General features: G+C 38.8%; 1 long non-coding RNA gene across 2 annotated transcripts; it reads left to right on the forward strand.

Moving 5' to 3' along the window:
- The first annotated feature begins 236 nt into the window (after window positions 1–236).
- On the forward strand, window positions 237–21,899 carry LOC134549352 (uncharacterized). Of its 2 annotated transcripts, XR_010080074.1 has the most exons (4): window positions 237–857; window positions 992–1,090; window positions 18,334–18,480; window positions 19,275–21,899. It is a non-coding gene; the product is annotated as an uncharacterized LOC134549352 (long non-coding RNA). The 2 variants fall into 2 exon arrangements; XR_010080073.1 differs by lacking the exon at window positions 237–857 and having other exon boundaries at window positions 872–1,090.
- Window positions 21,900–23,710: the final 1,811 nt, after the last annotated feature.

Consider the following 23,710-nt stretch of genomic DNA (forward strand, 5'->3'; position numbering starts at 1 on the left):
CTTGATAAGGCTTAATTTAAATTCAAATATTTTCAGTTAAAAATAACTATGATATATAATTTATTTGTAAATTAAAATAGCCCTGCCAGCTAAATATATCCACTGAAAAACGTGTTATAAAACATGTTGTTGCACAATGGTTCAGCAAACCATTTCATATTTGACAGTGATAATACTTGCAAGTAAAGGAAATGTGGTGTTCTTTTGAACAGATCAAGCAATAACCAAACTTACAGGATCGGCTGAGTACCCTCAGGTTAACAAATAACATGATAATCCAAACTTTAAACAGATAGAATCTATAGCTAAAGTTAATATCGAGGGGAAAAGCAAGCATCTATAGCTAAAGTTAATATCAAGGGAAAAAAGCAAGCATAGGCAGTATGGAAAACCAAAGCTATGGGTCTGAAAAATCCTTCTTCCTTTCATTTGTTTAACTGTAACTTACGAGATGCATCCATCCCCATGACCAAAGCTCAGATTGTTGCTTTTCTCTAACCTTGAGCAGAATTCACCAGGGATGTCTTGTACATTGGCCTGGCTTAACCCAGTCAGTTTGCCAGTTAACCAGTTAACTCTCATGGAACATGTGGGACTCCATACAAGGACAGGTTTGGGTGCATATGCACAGTCATCCAGCAAGGGAAGGACTTCTGGGTGCTTGCATTTGGATATGGTGGAGACAGGACCAGGAAGAGGAGCTCTGCAAAAATGGGACATAGAAAAACAGTGAGGTCAGTGGGTTTTATTGCACTAAAGAAGCAACTTTCTCCTTTCTTTTCTTTTCTTCCCCTCTTACCATGACAGAATGGCATCTGAAAAGGAAGGGAAGAAATAATCTCAGACTGAACTCAGAGGTAGGGAGGTGCAAGCAAGTGCAACAGAGTTCAAACAGGGGAAGGGGAGGATAAAAAGAATAAACATTCTGATTTTCAGCTGAAGAAGTTTGAACACCTTGAATGGCTAATTTTGTATTTTCTCTTTATAACAGAAAGGAGGAGAAGAGCAGCAGCAGTTCTTTATGCATTTGAGTACACAGAGGTGGTGCATACTTCTGGAATAAGGCACAGCAGTAGATGGAAGCAAATAAGTAGGTATAACAACCTTCCCTTGTCTCCTGCTTGTGCACCCCGAATATTGTGTTATTTTGCTTCAGAGCATTCCTGTTCCAAAGGTGGAGGTGAAGTTTGCCCTCTTGCACACACTTGGAAACTCAATGTATGGCGGGCAGGGCCCAGATGCAGCTGGAGGATTGGTAGGTTATAAGACAACCCTCAGGCAAGTGAGTCTGAATGTTCAAACCACTGAATTATCACCATCTACAGCTGGATTTTTGAAGGCAGGAACAACCTCTGTTTCATCTTTGACAGAAGGACAGAGGTAACAGCTTTTACAAAAGGATTCAGAAGTGTTGTCTCCCAAGAGAGAGAAAGTACATTCCAATAGTGTTAACTAAGGTAAAAAATAGCCACTCAGCCTCCCAGCTTTGGCCATTTCACTTTGCTGCACAGTGTTTTCAAGACTTAACTGTGAGGGGTTACAGTTTTGAATAACAAAATTTGAGTTATACATTTTAAATTTTGCAGTTTTTATCTGTAGAATGTATCTGAGGAAAAGTTATAGTATAGATTTGTTTAGTTTCTGAAGCAGGAGCTGTTCCTGTAAAGATAAGAAGGCAGTAATGCTCAATAGTTTGAAGAATCTCCTACTAAACTGTATTCTCTGCCTCTGCAGAGAATATTTTAAAGGTAGCCTCCATTTTAGGAAATCCGTACTCACTTGGTACAGGAAAAGAGGTTAAACCTTACTTTGGTCCTGGAAGACAGCACAGATGACTCTGGGTCTGGGAGCATTATACCTCTGTCTTCCATGTTCTGCTGATGCTGCTGATCTGGAAGTGAGTAGGTAGAAAGGGAAGTGAATTTTTTTGTCTCCAAGCATATGAAAATCATGAGTGAGGCCTGAAAATATAATTTGTCTGACTTGATGCTCACAAGACTGAAAAAAAAAACATAAAACAAAAACCAAACCAAACCAAAGCTTAAATTCTCACCTAATCATATAATTTTGGAGAAAAAATTTGAAAGTAGAAAATGCACAAAGTTGGCAATAAGGCATGGGAACCTCCAACATGGAGCTGATTGACCGACAGGCTACCAGCCAAACGAAAATGTCAAGAAGTAGGGAAAATTTTTCCCTGCCAATGGTACCTGGCTGTCACAGAAAAAAGGAGAAGTGGAAAGATATGGTTGCCACTCTTAGAAGAAATTCTGCAAAATCAAAAGAAAAATCTGTTTTCAAAGCAGCTTGGTGTTACAAGCTATCCCCCTGGTGCTCAGCACTATGCTCAGCCATGAGCTCACGCCCCATGGCTGCAGCAGCAGCAAACAGGTCAGATATCATGGTCTTCATGCTGGAGTTCCCGAGGCGTTGGCAGCTGTCTCATGGTCTGCTGCACATGCCTGTCCTTAGAGCAGACTGAGCAGAGAATGGGATGTGGAATCTGGGACCAACTTGCTTGCTGCTCCCCTTGGGAGGCTGTCCCGAACACTTCAGCTGCAGCAGGGAGCAGAGAACCACATCTGCATCTGTAACCCAGAGCAGAGCAGATGAAGATGTATGCCTTTTTCTCTGCTACCTTATGTATCAGAGGAATTACTTCCAGCAGCACAGCCAAACAGATTACATTTTAAATCAGTGGATTCAATTTCTGGTAGAATTTGCATATTCCTTTTATGATGTATTCTTCCCCATACTTACAGGAAAATATAAAAGAAAGCATTATTCATTGTCCTAATTACAAAATTCTTTTGAATCAATAATGATAAAAAAAATTGTAGTGGCAAAATTTCCTTTTACTAATGAAAGCTTTCTTAAACTAGAACTTTCAGAATTCCTATGGTCTTAAATAAAATCATTATCACTGAATGATGCAAAGACTTCTCTGAGTGTATTCAAAATGCAATAAATATTTACAATATTACTTCATTGCGTACACAAATGCAGAAAAATCTTATGTAAATGCAGATATTTTTGTGAAAGGACTGGAAGTATATCCAACATATACTATCAATTGCCTTTCCATCCCTAGAAGATCATTGAATTTGACTCCATGAGTTTGTGTTATGAAACCACAGGAAGACATGATCCTTAGTCCAAAGATAGTTCAATGGTAGCTTGGCTGCTGCTGTATCTTGAAACACTTCTCAGAAATTGCAGAGATTTATCAGAATGGTGTCATAAGATAAAATAGTAGGGCTGGCACAGAGAGGGCCAGTGGTCACAAGCCAGCAGTAGAAAGCAGGTAATCAAAAATATCATAATAGACACTGACTGAGAGGAAGGCAGAAACTTTGAGTTGCTACACTGGCCACTCTTTCAGCACAGAAGTTGCAAATATGGCAGGGAAAAAGTCAGGCACTTCCACAGCCTGGTGGCTGTGTCTGAATAAGTGTTTGAGGTTCTGGCTGCAACATTAGAGCAGCATAAGTACAGAACTTGAAAGCATGTCTGCTGAGGATATTTTCAGCTGAAATAAAGTTACTGCTTAAGGAAACAGGAGTTAGTCAACAGGAGGCTTAGAAGGGCCAATTTTAATCAGAAATATTACTTTCAAATACAATTTGCAGCTCTTGTGTGGTGAGAAGTGATTCTCACTAGGTGAACTCTCCAGGTCATCCATAAATAAAACAGCATCTTATACAGCACTGATTTCTAATCAGACGTAACAACTTTCTGAAGACTTAAATTTGACTTCTGGCAACATTTAGGGATAAACTATATATTTTAAAAAGTAACTGCTTGTTATGGGTTGGCACCGGCCAGATGTTAATGCACTCATGAATATATGTTTTTTCTTTAACAACTACTGTGGGATGTGATCAGGAACAGAGCAGAGCAGGCTTAAATCTTGAAAACAAAAAAACACCAAAACTTTATTACATTACATAAGAACAGAGACAGAAAAACTCTTAAACACACACAGAGACAGAAATAAAAACCTTTCAGAACATTTCTTCTCTCAGTTTCTACTTTCCACACATTACTCTTCACAGACCAAACCTTTGGGTTTTAGATCAAACAATCACTACTCAAAAACAAACCAATCTTCAATTCAGCAAGGGAGAGAGGAGTCTCTCTCGCACCACAGACTGTTCCTCAGAAAACACGGGTCCACCCCTTATGTGTTTCCATGTCACCCATGGCACCGCCCGGAGAAGTCTGCCAGGGTGACACTCTCTTTTTCCTATGTCCAGCGCTCTCACCGCTGTCTCATAGGCTGAAAGCTGCATACAGGGCTCTTTTAAGGATACTTGCATGCCGAGCTCTCCCCCTTTTTACCCAGGGGCCGGGGTTCCAGGAGCAGGTCTGCCCTGAGGGCAGAGGGTGCCACCTCACCCTCCCTCTCTTTTCTCTGCTCGCTCTAACTCTTCAAGTGCCAGTCACTGTAGCAAAAGCAAGGGCAGCTGCATCCACCCAAAAAATGCAGTTTATGTTTAAAAGAGATTTAAGTTCAGTCCATGGCTGACATTATGCAAGAGAATTCCAGCTCAGAAGGCTACTCCTCTCATTCTTCCATCGAATTCCTTCCAATCATGCTTTATCACCTCGGTCTCAGGCCGCTTCCCTCTCTCTGAAAACTACCAGTCATGAGAATCAATGTCTAAGAAAAGTTTCTTTCTACCAAGCAAGGGTTAACAGTTTCTTCTCAGCAGGGTGCAGGCTCAGGTACTCCCAGGCTCAGCAACTCCCACGTGGCTGGGCACTTTTTCCTGGAGTTTGGGGGGAAGGGGGGTGAGCACACACAGCAGGCACTTCCACAGTTTTCCACCCCTCCATCCTGGACGGGGCAGCTCAGTTCCAGTCCTGTCCACTCTCTTCTCCCCCCCGGGGCTCCGGCTTACCTGAGCCCGACCACGTGTTTTCCCCTCCCCCACCCAGCCTCGTGGCTGGGCAGAGGAAGGAGGCCTGAGATGTCCCTCTGCTGAAACCAGAATCTAAAAAGAGGCCAAACCCCCCTGGAGTCCTGCTTTAACTCTTTGTGTCCTCAGAGGCGTGTCCAAACCTCTGAGTGACCAATCCAGGTGCCAGCAGAAAAGCTGATCACTGATTGGCCTGCCCACATCCCCCTGGAAAAATTCACCTCCCCCCCGCAACCACGACACTGCTTTATAATAGATTATCTATTTTACAAAGCAAATAATACTTATAAAAAAGTATTTCTATGTTTCTTCTACTGTTACTCCAAAGGGATTTCAACTTCCTCAAGAAAAGAAGTTCTACACAATCATGCTTAATGTGTGAGTTCTTGTGGAGACTTGTTCCCTTCTTTGGAATCCATTTGTAAGTAACAAATATGAAAATGAAACAAGCCTCAAAACTTTTATATTCATAGAAATTGAACTTTTCTGAAAATAAACAACTTTCACAGAGGAAAGTTTCTCCAAACTCTACATTCACTCCTAAACAGACACCAAAGAATCCAATTCTCATACAAAATTGGCTTCATAATTTCTGACTCAGATAAAATATTAAGCCCTAGCACATAACCACTAAAACCTTTTTTTTTTTTTTTTTTTGGTGAAAAAATACAATATAACTACTTTTTTTGTCCCTCCCTTTCTCTACCACTGCTGAACAGATTTTATGCAACATCAAAATCTGAAAAGTGCAGACTAAATGTGGGTAGCATCTTTACCATTCGGGAGTGATGGACTGATAGTAGCTAAAGAAATAACTGGACATAAAGACAGCATAAAAGGTACTCTGTAGAATACTTACAATTGGAATTTTAACTTCCTTGAGCAACAAATACTCTGTAAAACACATGTAAATGCCATCAGCTAACTTAGTGAGGGTGCTTTCAAACCTATCATTCAAACCTATCAGATCATTTATGACGATGTTGGATAGGATGGGGGCAAGTATAGATCCCTGTGGGACTCTATGTGTTACAGGCAGACAGCCTGAGTAAAAAGCATCAGTCAGCACCCTCTGATTTCAGCCTGTGGGCCAGTTTCCAATCCATCCCACTGGCCACCTGTCCAGTCAGTATCTTGCCAGCCTGTATAAGACGAGGTCATGGCAAAAAGTGTCAAAAACTTTGTTGAAGTTCAGGGATTTAAACAGCTTTGGCTGTGTCTTCTCAGCCTGTGAACTCTGCTGCATCTCTGAAAGGTATTAAGGAGCTTTAGAGGACATTGAAATGTTATCAAAACAAGTTAAGGAAAATAAGTGGGGGTTTTTTTCCATTTTAGAAATTTCTTACATTACACACATTTGGGAATAATTTGTAGAATTTAGAACAAAATCAAAGTTTTTTAATACTGAATCTTGTGTATCTAGAGAAGATGTGGAAAGTCTGAAATGAAATTAGAACTCTGGGTGTAAAGTCCTTTTCTAGTTTTACTTTTTTATTAACTTATATTTTACTGTAAATCTAGTTCTTAAGCTGCTCCAAAAATTTGGCAGAAGTTGGTCCTAATATTAAACAATTATTATTATTTTACAAAGTCTACTAACTCGCACTTTGCCTATATAAATACAAATCACAATTGTGTTGTTTGGGCCGGATCCCTACAGCCTAAAATTCCTAAGATATGAGAAATATATTCACAATGCAAGTCAGGGAATGTTTAGGCCCTTTCCTTGTAAATTATTTTACCTGTAGGTTTTCCTGCAAACTAGGCTAAACGATAAAAGACTTAATTATATCATTCTGCCTAGTGGTAGACTCTTCAAATATTTTTCATTATTGTTCATTCATTATGAACATTATTTTTCAGGGAAAGAACAATCCAAAGGTACACAATATCACTTACACAAGGCAGGCAAAAAGTCAAGATTCAATAATAAATTTGGGTGTTGATCAAAATGTTGTCTATATGAACCCAAGTGATGAGACTTTATTTAAGGATATGAAGTTACAGAAACAGAAATGCAGGAAGAAGCTACCTGTCATATAAAGCAAGTGCATTTATTGCAACCCTTTTTGTTATGTTTCTTTGTATGGAATAGGTATTTTTATGTTCATATCCCTGTATGTTTATTCATATACCTGTGTATATATATATAGGACTGCACATGTTGTTATCCACATTTGTAATTTGGTACCAGTAAAATTAATTCAGCCTCCTGGTGCTAAACTGTGCAGAACTTTCATAACTATCGGACTTATTGCAACTATATTATGTTTTCCTGCTTTGATGAATTTCCCAATTATGCAATACCATGAAGCAGGGAAAATGTTAAAAAAGTGGTGATGGTATATTACAATCAAAGCATTATAGGCTCCCTTTTGCTGCTCTGCAAACCATCGTGAGAGTAACATTGATGTGAGATATACAAAGATTCACAGAATTAAAGTGCATAATATTATGGCACTCAGTGAGTATGGAGGGGAAAAAGAAGCCATAATAATTCCGTTTCAAACTGGTATCTCCCTTTCACTCTAACCATCCTTTTGTGTTTAACTGGCTGGATGTGCAGCATTCAAATTTCTCTTACAAGTGATTTCCAGTAATAATGGGACCAAGGAAGAAAGCCTCATGAGAAAGCCATCTAATTTATTAAGTAATGCAAGTCTTTTCATATCACAAATATTTAGCTTTGATGTGAAATAATGTTGTGTGGGGTTTTTTTCTAATTACTTACATGCTTTGTGCATTAAGCCAGGTTCTTTCCATTTCTTGAATCTCTGCATTTAATGAAGAACTGTGTTTAATAGCTAAAAATATGCATGTTTAATGACGTTTTAGCATTTTTTTCCGGGTGGAAATTAAGTTTTGAGTGAGGCACTTAGGCTTCCAATAAAGATGAAGAGGAGAATTAGCTGTTTCAGAATAAGATCCAGAAAGGAAAAGACACTGGTATGGGGCAAGTCCGCACAGCACACTGAGGAACAGTATATTTGAAATAGTGGTTTGCTGAAGAACAGTGGCTCCAGGAGACTAATTTATTTTCAAAAGGTCCAGGTGAGTGCATATAAATGGTTGCAGAAAATTCTATGCAGTCCTTTATATGGCTGTGAGGTTTACTGTTCATTAGAAGAAACAGAAAAGGGGAGACAGTGGTAGGGAGAGAAAGAGAAAGACAAAAGATGGAAAGGTGGTATTTTAAATAACTTTTACGAAGTGTGGCCTGCTTGGGTCTGAAATTCTCCTTGCTATGAGAGTTTTAAAGCCATAAATCTTCATTATAAGGCAGCAAGGCCATACATTCATTGAACAATGATTAATATATGTTGTTAGATCCCCTTTCACTGTCCCTGTCCTGTGCCAGCACTGAAATTCATGAGACAAGTGAAAGAAAGTCTTGGTGGCATAAGCTGATGGTCAGGATTTGAAGAGTGCTGGAGGATTTTTTGGGTCCGTTCTCCAAAGGCTGTTTCTGTACTTTAAATCAAACACAACACAGACTTACTTTGTTTAGATGAAGAACCCACAAGCTCATCTGCCTTCCGTTTTTAGCTCTTAGAGATAAAATACAGCCAGAATATGCCAAGAGCACCCCTTCACATAATTGCTTTGCTTCTGTTCCCTCAAATAACCTGCACCTTAGTTCTTACATGACCCTCCTGAGAGGAAAGTTATTTCAGTTTGGATCTCTCAGGCAAAGGAGAGAACTCAATCCAGAGTGTCTCTTTCCTGGCTGAATGTTTGAATGTCTATGGCCACTGCATTTCCCCTCAGGTGCAACTGGAAAGAAAGTAGCCACAACAGTTTTATGAGGTTGTGTCAGCCTGTGTCAGACCCTACAGAAGCCTGGGAGAGAAATGCTTTTTTTTCACATTTGCATCAGGTTTAGGCAGGAGATAAGAATCTCCTGGGTCTGGGGAAGCCCTGGGGATTCACTGAAACAAAATTTTAAGAGTTTAAAGAATGTTAAAATCAATCAGGGAGAAACCAACTGATCTTAACAGCCATCAGGTTTAGACATCATCGAGTGGGGAGTATAAGGGGAATTTTTTTGGCTTAGGCATCTCAGATCTACCTGATTAGGTCCTCTACTACATCTAATGGAAAGATCCTGTGGAGGACTGAATCAGGTTGTTGAATACTTGTGCAGTGTAATGGTCTGATGCCATAAGTTTCTAGAATTTGCATTTAATTCTGTTCTTGCAAAAGATATTTCTGTCAAAAAGGGGCATTTCCTCAGGGAATATTTCCATTTTCAAACAAAATACATAAGTCTAACAAAGAAGCTGTTACTATTAGAAGTACGGCTCGGATGAATACAAGAAACTAAAGTTGCTCCAATAAAATGTTTCAGAGAAATTTACTTAAAGTGCCTTATCCATCAGACATCTGAGTGATTTTTCTTCTCTTGCTGTTTGAACACAGTCTATAATTAATTGGTGTAATATATACTTACTGGCATATACTCGTAAGAACTGCAAAGGTTTAGGGTTAAGTATTTCTGTCAATTATATACATTTGCAGAAAGAACAGAGCAAAAGGACCACATATTATTCTGTTTTATAACTTAACAAGTAAATTTTTGCTGCAAGCACGAGGTTATGAGCAGAAAAAGAATTTAATTTCTGCATACATTTGGCAATCTCACCTTTGTGTTTCAAAAACTAATTAAACTATAAGAAATTAAATTTAAAATATTATAAATAACAAATACTTTACTCAAACATCTAAAAATACTTTGAACAAAGGCTGAAGGTAATATGTTATCAAAAATATAACTTTTAAAGCAAATTTAAAAATTCATTGAGGGGAATTCAAAATCAAAAGTTCAATGAGAGGAAAAACTGAAACACTGAAACATGCAACACGGAAAAAATTCCAGCTTGCGTGACTACCTTGACTTGCTATATTGCAAATGATGCCCCATAAAAATATAATGCATAGAATTTTATGATATAGCAATTTTCTACTTTTAGATTTTTAACTTCCTGCATACATAGTGCTTCTAAAGACCTACTGGATTTAAAATGAATGAAAAATTAAATTGATGATTTTGAGTTTCTGGGACATGCATTGATCATGCCATTGTGTCAAGCTACAGATGTATGGCATGTGCAGTGGGTTAATGCACATTTATTATCTGAATAATGTGAATAATAATATATCAATATTATATCTGAATAATATTATATCAATGATTTGAAGCCTGTGAGTACTGTTTTTCAGCATTGTTTGTTTTATCATTACTTCAGTGCCTGAGGATAAAAGGACACTGAAAAACTAATAAATCTTACAGTTTCTTCTTAAAGCTTTGTACTTCAGTCTTTAACTTCTGTACTATATGATGATTTCTCTGTTAAACGTCTTGGTCATTCTTTTTTCTTACATTATGGTATAGTAGTCAAAGAGAAAAATAAACAAAACCCAAGCTAAAGTTTCTAATGCTAGATAAGTACACCTGCTTGGTTTTTTGGGGTTTTTTTTAGTAACTAATTCTTGGAAGTACATCTAGAAAATTAATTAGAGCTTCTGCTCATAGGGGTGCTTTTTTTATACCTGTCCTCCTTTCCACCAGAATTATCAATCCACCGTATTCCTGTGCCACAGTGGGAAGCTCTCCAGCTGTCCACACCAGTATTCCCAGGGGTGCCTCTCAGAGGCGAGGCCTCCCTGCTGCCGGCTGCTGTCGCTGCTGAGTACAGACGGCATGAGTAGCGACATGACTCAGCACTGAGCAAAAATGACAGCAATCTTTATTTTCTGAGTTCCCCTTTTACACAGTACTTAGGTACAATTCATATAATTGGTCGTTAGAGCCTACACCTCTTTGTAAACATCCTTGCCAGTAAACAAGTTGGAACAACACCACCTGCTGATGGTTTTTCACTTTCCAAGGATTGTTATGGTTCCTCCTTTATTTTTCCCAGGCCACTTTCTCAGGCCTGTGTGAAGGTGGTGGTGTGTGAATGATTTCACTCAGACACTGCTGCTGCCTGATGCCTAAAATTCAGACCATTGTCAGTATCCACAGGCTGGTGTCACACACCAGAGCCATCACATGCGTCCCTGCTGCTCCAGCAACAGCGCGCCGGGCAAGAGCTCACCGCACCTCACGTGGCCAGCTCTGACATACCAGAGATTTAGGTGGCCTCTCCTTGAATTGCTGAAGCTGATGTTGTGAATACCAGATCTCCCAAGAGCTATACCAATGCCAGTCAAAAATAAAATATTTCCCTTGTTCACGTGATATACTTGCTTAGGAACTGCATCAAATACGACTGACTTTTTCTGCTAAAAGGAAGGGGCAACCAACTAATCAAAATTTATTGACCTGCTTTGAATGTATTTATTCATGCTGTGAAGCTTTCTCATTTTGGTTTCATCACCAAATTATACTTTTTGAGTTTTCACTGCAAAATTGCAGCCAGCTGAATACCAGTTATTAGGCAATGGTGTTATAGGTTGGGGAGCATTAAGTTATGCCTCTCTGCTATCTTATCTGGAGAACTGCTTCGTGTCACAAGTGAAAATTAATTTCTTGGTGTCATTTTCCCTTTAACTAGCTACAGATCCACATTGCCATAGTCTGCATAACTGTCAGAGTTTGCTCAGTGGAGACTTAGTTCTGGAATAGCAAGGGCTTTGCAGGTCAAGCATGCTGTGTGTTGGCAGAAATACAAGGCCCAGTTCTGAGATGAACTTCTGTCACCACCATGAAAATTACAGTGAGTACTGTTGGAAAAAAAAAATCTGGTTTTCAGATTTATGTCCTTGTGTTGCACACAAAGGCATAAGCACACAAAGTCCAACAATCTGATATATTTGGTAAATGTTTATGTTTACTGTTTGAGCTGGTTACACATTTTCTTAAAAGAATATAAATAAATCAGATTTTATTTGTTAATACTGGCTCACTTGAAATGCTTTATTCAAAGTATCTTCCAGTTCACCAACTTTTAGCAAATCTAGTGACACTCAAAGATACCCCAGCAGGTGACTTCTGGTGTGGGGGTCCCAGAAGGTCTGGTTCTCCTTGTGGAGGGCAAAAGGGTCTGACCCAGATTAGGGATAGGGGCTGCTAGCAGCAGGTTTATGTGGTTTCAATTAGGAGACTAAAAGCAGATTCCAGAATGCTGGAAGCCTGCAGAAAAATACAGAAACCAGAAGTATTTTTTTTTTTTTAGGAGGAGTGAATATTAAATATATTTTAGGTCCTGCTCTCATTTCAAGAAATGAAAGCATGGTCTGAATATGAAATCCTGCTTTTCAAGAAATGCTTATCGAAACAGCTGAACACCTCATAACAGTTTATCACTCCTAATGATCAACATAAAATAAGCCCTTACACCCTGTCTTTTCAAAATGTCTGGATTGAAATGTCAGTATGGATTTGAGGCTGCACTTTTTACTAGTGGCTACAGCAAGACTGGGTATGTGACAGCAGGAGGGGTAGAAGACTGTTCACACTGAAATGTTATAGTCATTTCATTTCAGGTGTAAAAACATCCCCTCTATTCTTTCTGTAGCTGAACTACACAGGATATATATACTTACCTGGGGGCAAGAAATGTATAAAAAGGCTTTCTCTTTCTTACACTTCAAGACAAATGTGAGAAATTGTTAAATAGTTGCAGAGTCTCTGAATTATGCCATAAACCCAGATTTGGAAAACAAACTAACAAGGATTACCGATTAAAGTAATTGCTCTCCAAAATACAGAAACTCTGTTGGTTAAATTTGGGTACTTTTAATCATTCCTGCTGCAGGCTAGGACATGTGAAAGCTATTTTTCTCCATTATACTTACAGTGCACTCAGCAAGCTTCCAATAAAAAGAGAACACAATATGCAAAGAAAATCCACTGTCCACAACTAACAACACATCATGAACTTTACATTCAGAAGCCCATTTTTTAGTGATCTTTCATGTTTTAATTCATGCACGTCATTCCATTTCTCTATCAAGATGCTCTTTCGATAAAGAAGTGAGTGAAATACTTTCCAGAGCTCTTGGAATACAACTTTTATAATGCAGTTAAAGAAATTGGATAGACTCCAGGAAAGGCAGAATGCTATTTTTGTTCTGTATTTGCACAACCCAACTTTTCCGTTATTCAAATAATTTCACAGAATCACAGAATGTGTAAGATTGGAAGGGAACACAGGGGGTTGTCTGGTCCAACCTCCCTGCTCAAGCAGGGTCATCCTACAGCCCATGGCACAGGGTTGTGTTCAGACTGTTCTCCAGTGAGGGAGACTTCACAACACCTCTGGACAATCTGTTCCAGTGCTCAGTCACATGCACAGTAATGCAGTTCTTCCTCATATTCAGGAACTTTCTGTGAATCAGTTTCTGCCCATTGCCTCTCGTTGTGTTGCTTGGCACCACTGAGCAGAGTCTGGAAACATCCTCTGATGTCTCCCTGCAGACACCTAAATAAATTGATGAGGTCCCCTCTCAGTCACCTCTTCTTGTGGCTGAACAGGCCCAGCTCCCTCTGCTTTTCTCATGGGAGAGAAACTCCATTCATTCCCTAAATCACCTACCTAGCTCTCTGCTGGACCTGCTCCATGAGCTCCGTGTCCCTCTTGTCCTGAGGAGCCCAGAACTGGACACAACACTCCAGATGTGCCTCACCAGGGCTGAGCAGAGGGGCAGGATCATGATAATCAGATGTCCCTTCATCTGCTGGTGCTGCTCTTCCAAATGAACTCTAGGATACCATTGGACCACCAGGGCACCGCTGGCTCATGGATTGTTTGTTGTCCACCAGGATGCCCAAGTCCTTCTCTGCAGAGCAGCTTTCCAGCAGGTCAGCCCTCAGCCTGTGCTAGTCCATGGGGTTATTGCTTCTCAGGTGCAGGACCCTGCATCTGCCTTTGACGAATTTTAGAAGGTTCTTTGCTCTCCGTCTTTCTAGCCTGTTGGGGCCCTTCTGAAGGGCTGGGGTATCTGAAGGACTGCACAGCCGTCTGGAGTACTGGCCACTCCTCCCAGCTTTGTGTTACCAGCAAACTTCCTGAGGAGGCACCTACCCCTTGATCAGTTATGTGAATATGCTGTGGAAGTTCCATGGGTTTTGAGCAGTTATAGAGAAGAATTTGTTCAAGTTGCTATTATTTTGTGCTTACTGTAGTTAACTGTACTTCCTTCTTGCCTGGATGGATCATAGGGGAAGGTACTGTCATTGATTTACCTAGATCCTCTCTATATCTGATTGAGAAATATGGATTATATGATCACAACCTACAGACCATAGACATGTAGCAAAAGCCACTAACTACAAAACAGGAATCTCAAGTATAAATCTTGGTGTAATGATTTCAAATGAGGACATAAGGCTGGATTTCTTCCATCTCAGTATCTTATGAGCAGTATCGTTCTCAAAACAGGTTATGTATGTAGCCCGAGAAACTGGGGAAGTAGCTTTATAAACTCAATCAGAAAGAATAGAATTACAAGCCCTGAACCTATCAGCAAGACAAGGGTTCTAATTATAAAACTCTTCCTTATTAAATGGAGAGGAAGGAAAATGCTAATTCATTATAACATTCCCCCCCCAAAAATTCTCCCCAAATACAGATTTCATTCCTTCTGGAATCATGAAATGTGCTGCAAATCTTGAAATACTCTTGCTGGAGGCAAAGTGTTGATACATTCTTGAACTTCTTAGGAAAGTGAGCAATGCAACATCTTGAATAGCAAATGGGAATTGATTGGGACCTGATGGATGAATTAGAGGTAAATGAAGTGACTCATCTAATTGAGGAACTGCCTGTCGCCTCCCACCTAGCTGGAGCTCTGCCCTGACCCCAGCTACCACTAGAATTATAATGCTTTATACCAATCCAGCCTGGAGATAACAAGCATGTGGCAGTGGTAAAGATTTTCAAATGATTGTGTTACCTCCTTAATAAAAGTCCATGAGGAAAGTGAATGAAGCCCGATTACACAAAATCCTAATTTTGAGATCTGTGATGGATACTTGCTCTGTTCCAAAGTAATGATTTCACTGTAGTTCTAAGAGTTTTTATGTTCAAAGTTAAAACAAAACCATATATATCATCTTAAAGTATAAGGATAAAGTAAAAGTGTAGAGTTACCTTTTTTGCAAAACCCCATTCAGGAAAATAAACTACTAAGAGTTGCAGGCTGATAGCAATCTGAGAGAGTCAACACAAACAAAACATTAGTCATAATTAAATTAAAACTACCCTATGAGTACTACCAGTTACTAAATTGTGTGCAAGAAAGAGGGGAAAATAAAGAAATAAAGAAAAAAAGGCAGAGGAAAATGTGATTTTTGATAATGACGAAAATGGGTATGTATGACATCGTACTACATGAGATGGTCATTTCATAATAGCTGAAAATAGTTATTAATTGCTCAGGTTACATTCACCTATTGGCATTAACTGGATCTTTTCTTCAGCTGTTCATTTCAAGAAAAATTATCTCTCACATCTGTGATAAAAAAACCCCAAACTTTGCAAATATACAGATTAATAAATTATATTTCCACTTGTATTTTAATCAAAATGAGCTCAGTTGTGACAGCTAGATATTTTGCTTTTAACTCTAACAGAACTAAGAATTGACCTTAATTTTCTGTACATTCCTTTTATTTGGTGCTGTTGTATTAACTTTGATCCAAATCCACTATCTTCTGTTTCATTTTATGGTGCATTTAAGCTTCCACATAAGCAAGAGAAAGGGAAATCTTTGAGACTTCTAATTTCAACCTGTGATCATTATATAAACATACTAGAAGCCAGAAATGTTTCATCCTGCCCCACAGCCAAAGAAAATCTCTTATGACTGTTTATGGAGACAGATTTAGTTAGAGCACAGTTTCACAGAGACCTGAGTGTATGAGCACAGAGTGGACATGAAGTGTTGTCAGGGTCCATTTGGCAGCGTTTCAAATGCCAAGGGCAAGACTAGAGATCAAAGAAAAGAGGCAAAAATCCTAATCACTGTATGAAAGCCTCATTTAGACCAGGCTTGCTGGCAGACCTAGATCAGAGTCATTATTACTTTTGCTATTTCTAGTTAGAGAAGAAAAATGAGGCTTGCCTATGAATGTAAAAAAAAAAAAAAAAAAAAAAAAAAAAAAAAAAAAAAAAAAAAAAAAAAAAATTAAAAAAAAAAGACAAAGAGATTCTGAAGAAAATCCTTTAAACAGGGAATAAAAGACCTTTTTTTTCTCTTAAATTCAAACTTACTTGAACACTAACAATTTAAATTTTGGAGCTAAACTGAAGTCCCTTGTGAACTGGAGATTCCGCCAGATTTTGCCTGTGTCCTCTAAATCCCGACGGCTCCAAGGAATAAATTCCGTGTTGACTCAAGCAGAGTTTTGGAATATAAGAAATAGGTGTTTCCTTTAACTGTTGCTTTCAGCATATGCCAGCAGCAACCTATAGGTATGAGACTGCTAAGACATTTTTGTGTAAATCTGTGCACTTTTTTAGAAGGCATGATTTTTTTCAAGGACAGGGAAGACAAAAGAACTGCTTGCTTCAAGAGAAGGAAGAGGAAAGGAGCTGTCTCATCCCTTTCCCTCACCTCTCTTCCCCACAGAAGTGAAGGAGGGGTACACATGCACTTACTTCCTACATTCCTCTCTTGATGGTCAAAAAGTCTTCTCAATAAGAAGATTATTACATCTCTGTAATCTACTCTTCCTCTTAACCAGAGAATCCTTATCTTTGCTTGGCTAACACAAGTTTTGGGACCCCCTGCCTTTTTTAAAAAATAAGTGAATTTCCCAACATTTAAAATATGTTTTGAAAAATAAATCACATTCATATTTTGGAATGTGATTACTCAGACACAGTTGCTGGTAGGGAAGTGTAAGGTAAAATAAGCTTCAGAACTGGGGTTTTCATTGGCTGTATAAAACCTTTGGCATTAGAAGGCCCAGATCAGTATCTTGGTCAAAGCTAGGCTAAGGCAGCCATTTTGTCAGAAAATAGAGAGCCTGCATGTGGTGATTTTTTCACCAGGTTCTGGGGGAAAAAAAAAATTAAAAATCGATGGGTCTCTGTTTTTTTTTCGTATTGCTCAAAGTGCAAATGATCTTTCAGTATTGCTAGAGAGCTCTCTGGAGGCAATCTTTGTTTGATATTATCTAATCTTATTACTGAGAGAGAATAGAGCGACATTTCTTGTACACCATCTACACTGTGTATCTGATACTTCCTGTGTCTCTTAACAACTACAATATTGTAGATGCACTTCTTTTCTCCTGAACATTTGAGTAAAATTACACGGTCATTAAATTATCTTATTCAAATCTTTTCAATAGCCCCCTTATTACCAACTTTCTGAGTGTTTATGAAACCTTACAGTAGCAGAATTTGCAATAGCAGAACTAATTTTTAAAGTTACATTTGAAAATTCATCATGATATTTCAATACAACACACTTACTTGTGTCATGAAATAGACTCTGGAACTATTTCCTAATTATCCAATGGGAATTTTGCTATTTGAGTTCAGTGGGACTGGGACAGGACCAAAAGACAGTCTATACCCTGGGAATAATTCAGAATGCAGATTTACTAACTTTTTTTCTGATAAAAGCTCTGGGAATTTGACTTTTTCTTTTTTACATGATCAATGTTTACTCTAAGTGTCAAAAAACAATCTTTATTTCTACTTTACTTGTTGTGTAAGCTATAAAAGGAAGAAGTGGGATGGAAAATTGCTGAAGAAACCTGCCAGACCAGAGGAGGGGGATTTTCTGTAGTCATCCCATTCAAAATTCTCATGCTTCCAAGGGCAGTATATTGATGCCTACTCCTACTCCTGCCCTTCCATATTTCCTTTCCTTACCATAGCATATGCATCCTCGTCTTGGTCCCTCATTTCTGTAGTGATGAAATTCTTTTGCCCTCATTATTGAGAAGCCTTGAGACAACTCAGTTTCATAAATCTTTTTTGGTTTTTGTTCTGCATCTTTCTTTTGCTTCATATTTTACAAAGATTATGGCAAAATAACATTGTCATATAAATGTGTCTGGAGCTTTCAAGACAGAACTGCAAACATGACTCTTAGTCTGTAGTTGAAACCTGGTAATCAGGTGACAAATACCCTTTGACAGAGGCATATGCACACACCAGACCAGATTATAAATTAGTCTCCAAAAGGGATTTTTCTGTGCTTATGTCTGAGCTGCTCAGGCTGTACGAGGAGACCTGACAGAAATAGTTTATATTAGCTAAGTATTAAAAATAAATCTTTTGATTCAATTGGATTTCATTTTTACTAACTGCAAATCTCTTCTTAAAAGAGGCAGTGTAAAATATCCTAGAAGGTGTGAGTTTGGATTTGAAAACAAAGACTGTCTGGATATGTTTATCATGAGTTCTATTTTAATGTTTAGGTTATGCCTCCACTTTTTTTTGCACAGTAAGTGATCACCAGTTGCAGAAGAAGCCTACCTGCCATCTCTAGTATAAAGCCTCTCCTTTCTCCAGGATACAACCACAGGGATTTTTCTAGACTGAGGAATTGTGTCCTGCTCTTGGTCCCTCTTTCTGGGGTGTTTCACTGCATGGTAAGTGCATCAGCAGAACTTAGACAGAAGTGTTCATCTATGAAGATTAGTGAGAACATAAAAACACTTCCACATTTATTTCAAATAAGGATTATGGAATCACAGAATCACAGCTGATTTGGAAGGGACCCCCAAGATTGCTGAGTCCAACTCCCAGCCCTGCACAAGACCATCCACAAGAATCACACCATGTGCCTGAGAGTATTGTCCAAACTCTTTTTGAACTCTGTCAGGCTGATGCTGTGACCACTTCCCCAGGGAGCCTGTTCAATGCCCAACCACCCTCTGGGTAAAGAACCTTTTTCTAATATCCAACCCAAACCTCCCCTGACACAACTTGCTTCCAGTCCTGTTATTGGTCACCACAGAGAAAAGATCATCGTCTGCCCCTTCTCCTTTTCTCTAAGAAAATAGTTTCATGGTTTCATGGATTAAACAGTAAATATTGATAGAGAAGTTTTAGTTCTCTATCTTTCAAATGCAGTTCCAAAGAGTATGAATTTTTTTGTTATTCATTCTCCAAGACTGCTAAAGTATCACATATGTTCAACCTTCCTGTATGACTATATAAGATAACCGCTTTAAAATGGCACAGAGGAACAAATGAGAGTGATTAAATTGTGGTTTCTCAAAGGAATGTTAAACATCATGTGAATATCCACACTGCAGATGAAGAATTTTTTAAATGGCCTTAGGAGAGCACTTTAAAAACAAATCTGCTAAAGAATGGTATTTTTCTGTGGGCACACTGTCTGAGAACTCATTTTAACTCTGTTTAACTCATTTTGTTGCAGGGGAAATGAAGAAAAAAATTAGGAGAGTCCAGTATGATCGAAATACTCAGCTCAAAATACACAAAAGTGAACAAACAATTTATGTCCAACATATGAACCCAAATGGTTGAAAGAAGTAATAAACACCTTTGAATTATAGATGTCCCCTAAAAAGAGAGATATTGTAAGCACATGTGATAGCATCATTCACCACATTTGCTGCAAATGTGTTCTTAGTTCATCATATTATTGAAGGATGCAAACTTATCACATTAAATAGGACTATTGTAATTTAAAAATAGGAAAAGAAGTTCAATAATTTCTGCTTCAAAGTGGTGGATATGCCTGCTTTTACATGAGTGCATCATGAGCTTATCAATTTCAAACTAACAGCACAGAGGACTTTCTCAAGGTTGTTGTTTCCCTGAGATTCTCCTTGGGGTTGGTGTCCCTCAAGGTACTAAGGGTTCCCCCAAGGTTGCTTTTCCCTGGGAGTTTCCTCTGGGTTGCTGTTCCCAGAGGTAATAAGGTTTTCAGTCTTCTCTTTGCCCTAAGTGTTACACACCAGAGGTAGAGACGACAAGCTGAGTCCACCGGTGCACATTTCCAAGGTTGTTTATTCTTCATTATCTCAGTCCTTTTTCAGCTCTGCCAGGCACTTCCCTGGCAGGGTACCTTATCTTAGTTCTTTCTCAGCTCTGTGAGGCATCCCCAGCAGAGCAGGACACGCTGCAGACTGGGCGGATCAGAGAGCCCCACACCTTATGTACAGTACCCCTGACCCAACCACTGTCCACAACGTACTTTTTATTTACAAAATTGTACCAATACCTACTACCTATGCTAACATGTCAGTTCTACTCTAAACCAATCCTTGAGATCCAACTCAGCAGAAAATGGGGGACGAGAGCAAGAACAAGGAGCACAGGGGCCACTCCCCAATTCCTCCATCTTGCCTCTTCAACCCCATATACTGAGAATCCTAGATTCTACATTTACATTCTATGATAAACTAAATACTACTTATTTTGAATTCTCCCAGCTTGTGATTCTTCATACAATGTGGGCATTCACTCCCATGGACAGGGGTCAGAGGCAATGTCCTCCTGGGCTCTGTGTGAGGCTGGTTGACCCCCTTGTACAGATCCCAGACCCCCCTGTCTGGTCTCCAAACCCTCCAGGGTGGCCAGAGGGATGTTCTAGACTCCAACAGACTTCACTAAGTGTGTTCTGTCTGGGGTTGAACCTTGCTGGCAGTGCACCCGTGCAGCAGGTGAACGCAATGGCAGGACATTCATTTCACTTCTCAGGAGATTTTCCCTATGTGATTATTGTACAGATGATACAGAGAGAATGGGAACTGGGATGACATTTCAGTGCTGAGAAACTTGCTCTTGTTGTTGCTCAGCTGGGGAACATCACCCTCAGCTCTCAAGCTGTGTAGTGCATCAAGTAGGTTTGACCTGTAGGTTCTGTAATATCTGCAAGCCAGGCCTCTCACTCCCAAGAAAGTGCTCCAATTTCTTCAGTGCTCAGCTACAAGGTAGGTAGAGTTACCATGTGCTTCTCTCCTGCCAAATGAGATCCCAAGTGGCTAGAGGTTCCTACTGTCAACAAAGGCTTCTTTAGGGTAAAAAGGGAGTGTCCAGCTTAGCAAGATTTCTGCCTCCAGTGAACTTCACAGGTTTATGTTTTCTCACCTAATGTATGTGAATTTTGTAGACTACTAGATCAATAGCAGGCCAGCCACTGAATCTGTGAGGGAAATAGTGCTTCAGTGAAGTAAAAAACTGGAAAGGCATTTAAAGTATATTCTTGACTTTATAATTTTATACCTGCCCAATACATCAGAATACAGTGATGTCTGGAATGGACATGAGAGCTGTACTGTAACATGAAAATCTGCATACACTACAGCAAAAAAAACCAAAAAACCAAACCGACCAACCAACAAACAAACAAAAAACCACAAAAATAAACAAGCAAAACCCCAAAAAACAACCCAAATCCCCAACCCAAACTTTTTCTGCTGTTGTTATAACAGCTCCCCAAATTAAATAAATTGTGTGATGAAAAATCCATTTAAAACATGATGGCCCATGGATCAAGTCTAACATTTTTGTTAAAGACATCCCCTCCTCCCTCCAAAAATTAAAATAACTAACTTTTCTCTTCTGCTACAGCTCGTGTCATAAACACAGCTTGAGACAATAACATTTGTATCATATTTCTGAGCAGAGGATGAAAGAGTGTGATAGAATGGGGATTGCGAATGGACTGTCAGTATAATAGGAAACATTTCTGTCCCTGAAAGCTGTGTGTTCTTCTCTGCCAGCTCAATAAAACATAGATTACTTTTTAAGTTTGCAACAAGAGGATCAGGGTTTTTTCTGCATTTAATTGTTTTAGCATTTGGGTAGATATAATTCTTTTAAGAGGAAGCATGATGAAAGACATTTATCTGTAAGATATTTTTAAGGTACTCAGAGTATTTATGGACGTAAAAAGTTCAGCTTCTTGTCATCTTGACATCAGCAATGGAATAAAATTTACACCATAATGTTGAGATAGTTTTAAAATAGTATCTTTTTCTATGTTATATGTACAAGTATAGCTGCAACTTTCCAAGAACTGTAGCCGTAATAAGATGCCGAAAATTATGTTCAATTAGAAATGCATAAAAGAAGAAACATTCAATTATTTTGGCAGGCAAATTTACCTGAACATGTATCTTCATGCACCAAGAATGTACTGTAATTAATCACAATTATCTTTTGTACCTTTAATCCACACGTTAGGCCACAGATCTGTAAATATTTTTGAGAAGTTGGTTAGCAGACGTTTGCTATATGGAAAGTGAGTGACACATGCATATTATTTTGTATTTAGGACATTTACTGAAAAAGAGTAACAAAGTCAGAGAAAATATAGCTATGGTGACAAATGCTGGCACCCAACAGGTTCTCAATGCAGTCAATAATCATACAATTCAATGAGTCCAGGATTATGAGGAAGAATTCAGACAGGCTAAGTTAAAACAAATTCTGAAATCACTGAGCTGCCTGTTGCAACCCGCCTCCATACTGCATGTTGCTGTTCCCCACTGTTGTGGAAGGTGGATTTTGGGGACTATTGGCCCATGCCAGGACAGCATTGCCCTGGCTTGAACTTAGTTTTGATACATGAATGAGCTAGAAAAACCTATTTCTTGTTATCTTGGTTCGTATTCTTGCAGCAAAACACAAAAAAATAAGAAGTGGAAACCCTTGAAAAAGTTCTGGGGGGAAAAAAGGGCAAAATGAAATACCATAAATATCTGTCTTGAAGCAAAAGAGATACCTCTGCTGTAGCACTCAGCCAAAAGTGCCCACATATGGAATCTTCTTGTAGATACAAAAGGATTTTCCTCAGAACTGTTTCATGTTATAAATGCTCCACCGCAATATTGAAAAGAACTACAAATCAGCAATGGAAAAATCAAAAAACAAACCAAACAAAAGCCCACTTAACACAATCTTCCCCCCTCCCTAACACTACACCATTTAACAAACAGCCTTTAGCATGCCTTTTCCAAAGCTTAGCTAAAAGGGAATAAAATGCCTGTAGGAATGTATTCTTTCTGAAAAAGGGTAACCAAGTAGCCTCATATGTGTCATGCTTTCATTAAAATTTTTAGTCAATCTACACAAAAAGGTTCCTAGTGCTTCTAAAATCTTCTCCAAGAAATATCTGGATTATATCTCATGAATCGCTGTTCAAATGATCTCTTGAAACAGTAATTAGATTTTCTGGATTCTTCAATACAAACCAAAGAGAAGTGCACATGAATCAATTCCAACTTGCTGAGTAAAGAAAAACCTAGGTGATCCTTAAACACAGAGGGCAAACAGAACAGCCTGGCAGTTTTTACAGTTATGTGTATCTACTTGCACATATACATGCATGAACAGAGACCTGGAAACACCAAAAGAACTGTGAACACAGGTAACTAAGAGTGAGTTCTGGCCTGTTTCTTGCCAGGTCACTCGACTTCATAGCTTGTAAGTTACATCCATTTTGGTCCAAATATTAGGAAAATAAGAACTGGAGACATTTCAAAGTATTTTATGCATCTTTAAATTTCTTCTTTCTGCAAGGTGCCAAAGGGTTGCTATAGAACTCATTTAGAGGTAATATGCAGTTCAGCATGAGACATGGAGACATAATAAAGGAATAAACATTTTGTGGGTGAATGATGACAATGTGTATTCTGTTCTCATTCAAAATACTCATACGCATTTTTATGTAATATGAAATTAAAATTACATCCCCGTGTGAATATTGAGCAAAGTTGGCATAAATATGAGTGTAATGTAATTGAAATCTTACAGACAAAGCTGTTGCAGATTAGGGTTTCATGTGTCCTAATCAGGCTAAGACATTACTAAATCAAAAACAAATGTCATGGTGCATAAACA

Source organism: Prinia subflava, chromosome 4, assembly GCF_021018805.1.
Source record: "Prinia subflava isolate CZ2003 ecotype Zambia chromosome 4, Cam_Psub_1.2, whole genome shotgun sequence".
Lineage (NCBI taxonomy): Eukaryota > Metazoa > Chordata > Aves > Passeriformes > Cisticolidae > Prinia > Prinia subflava.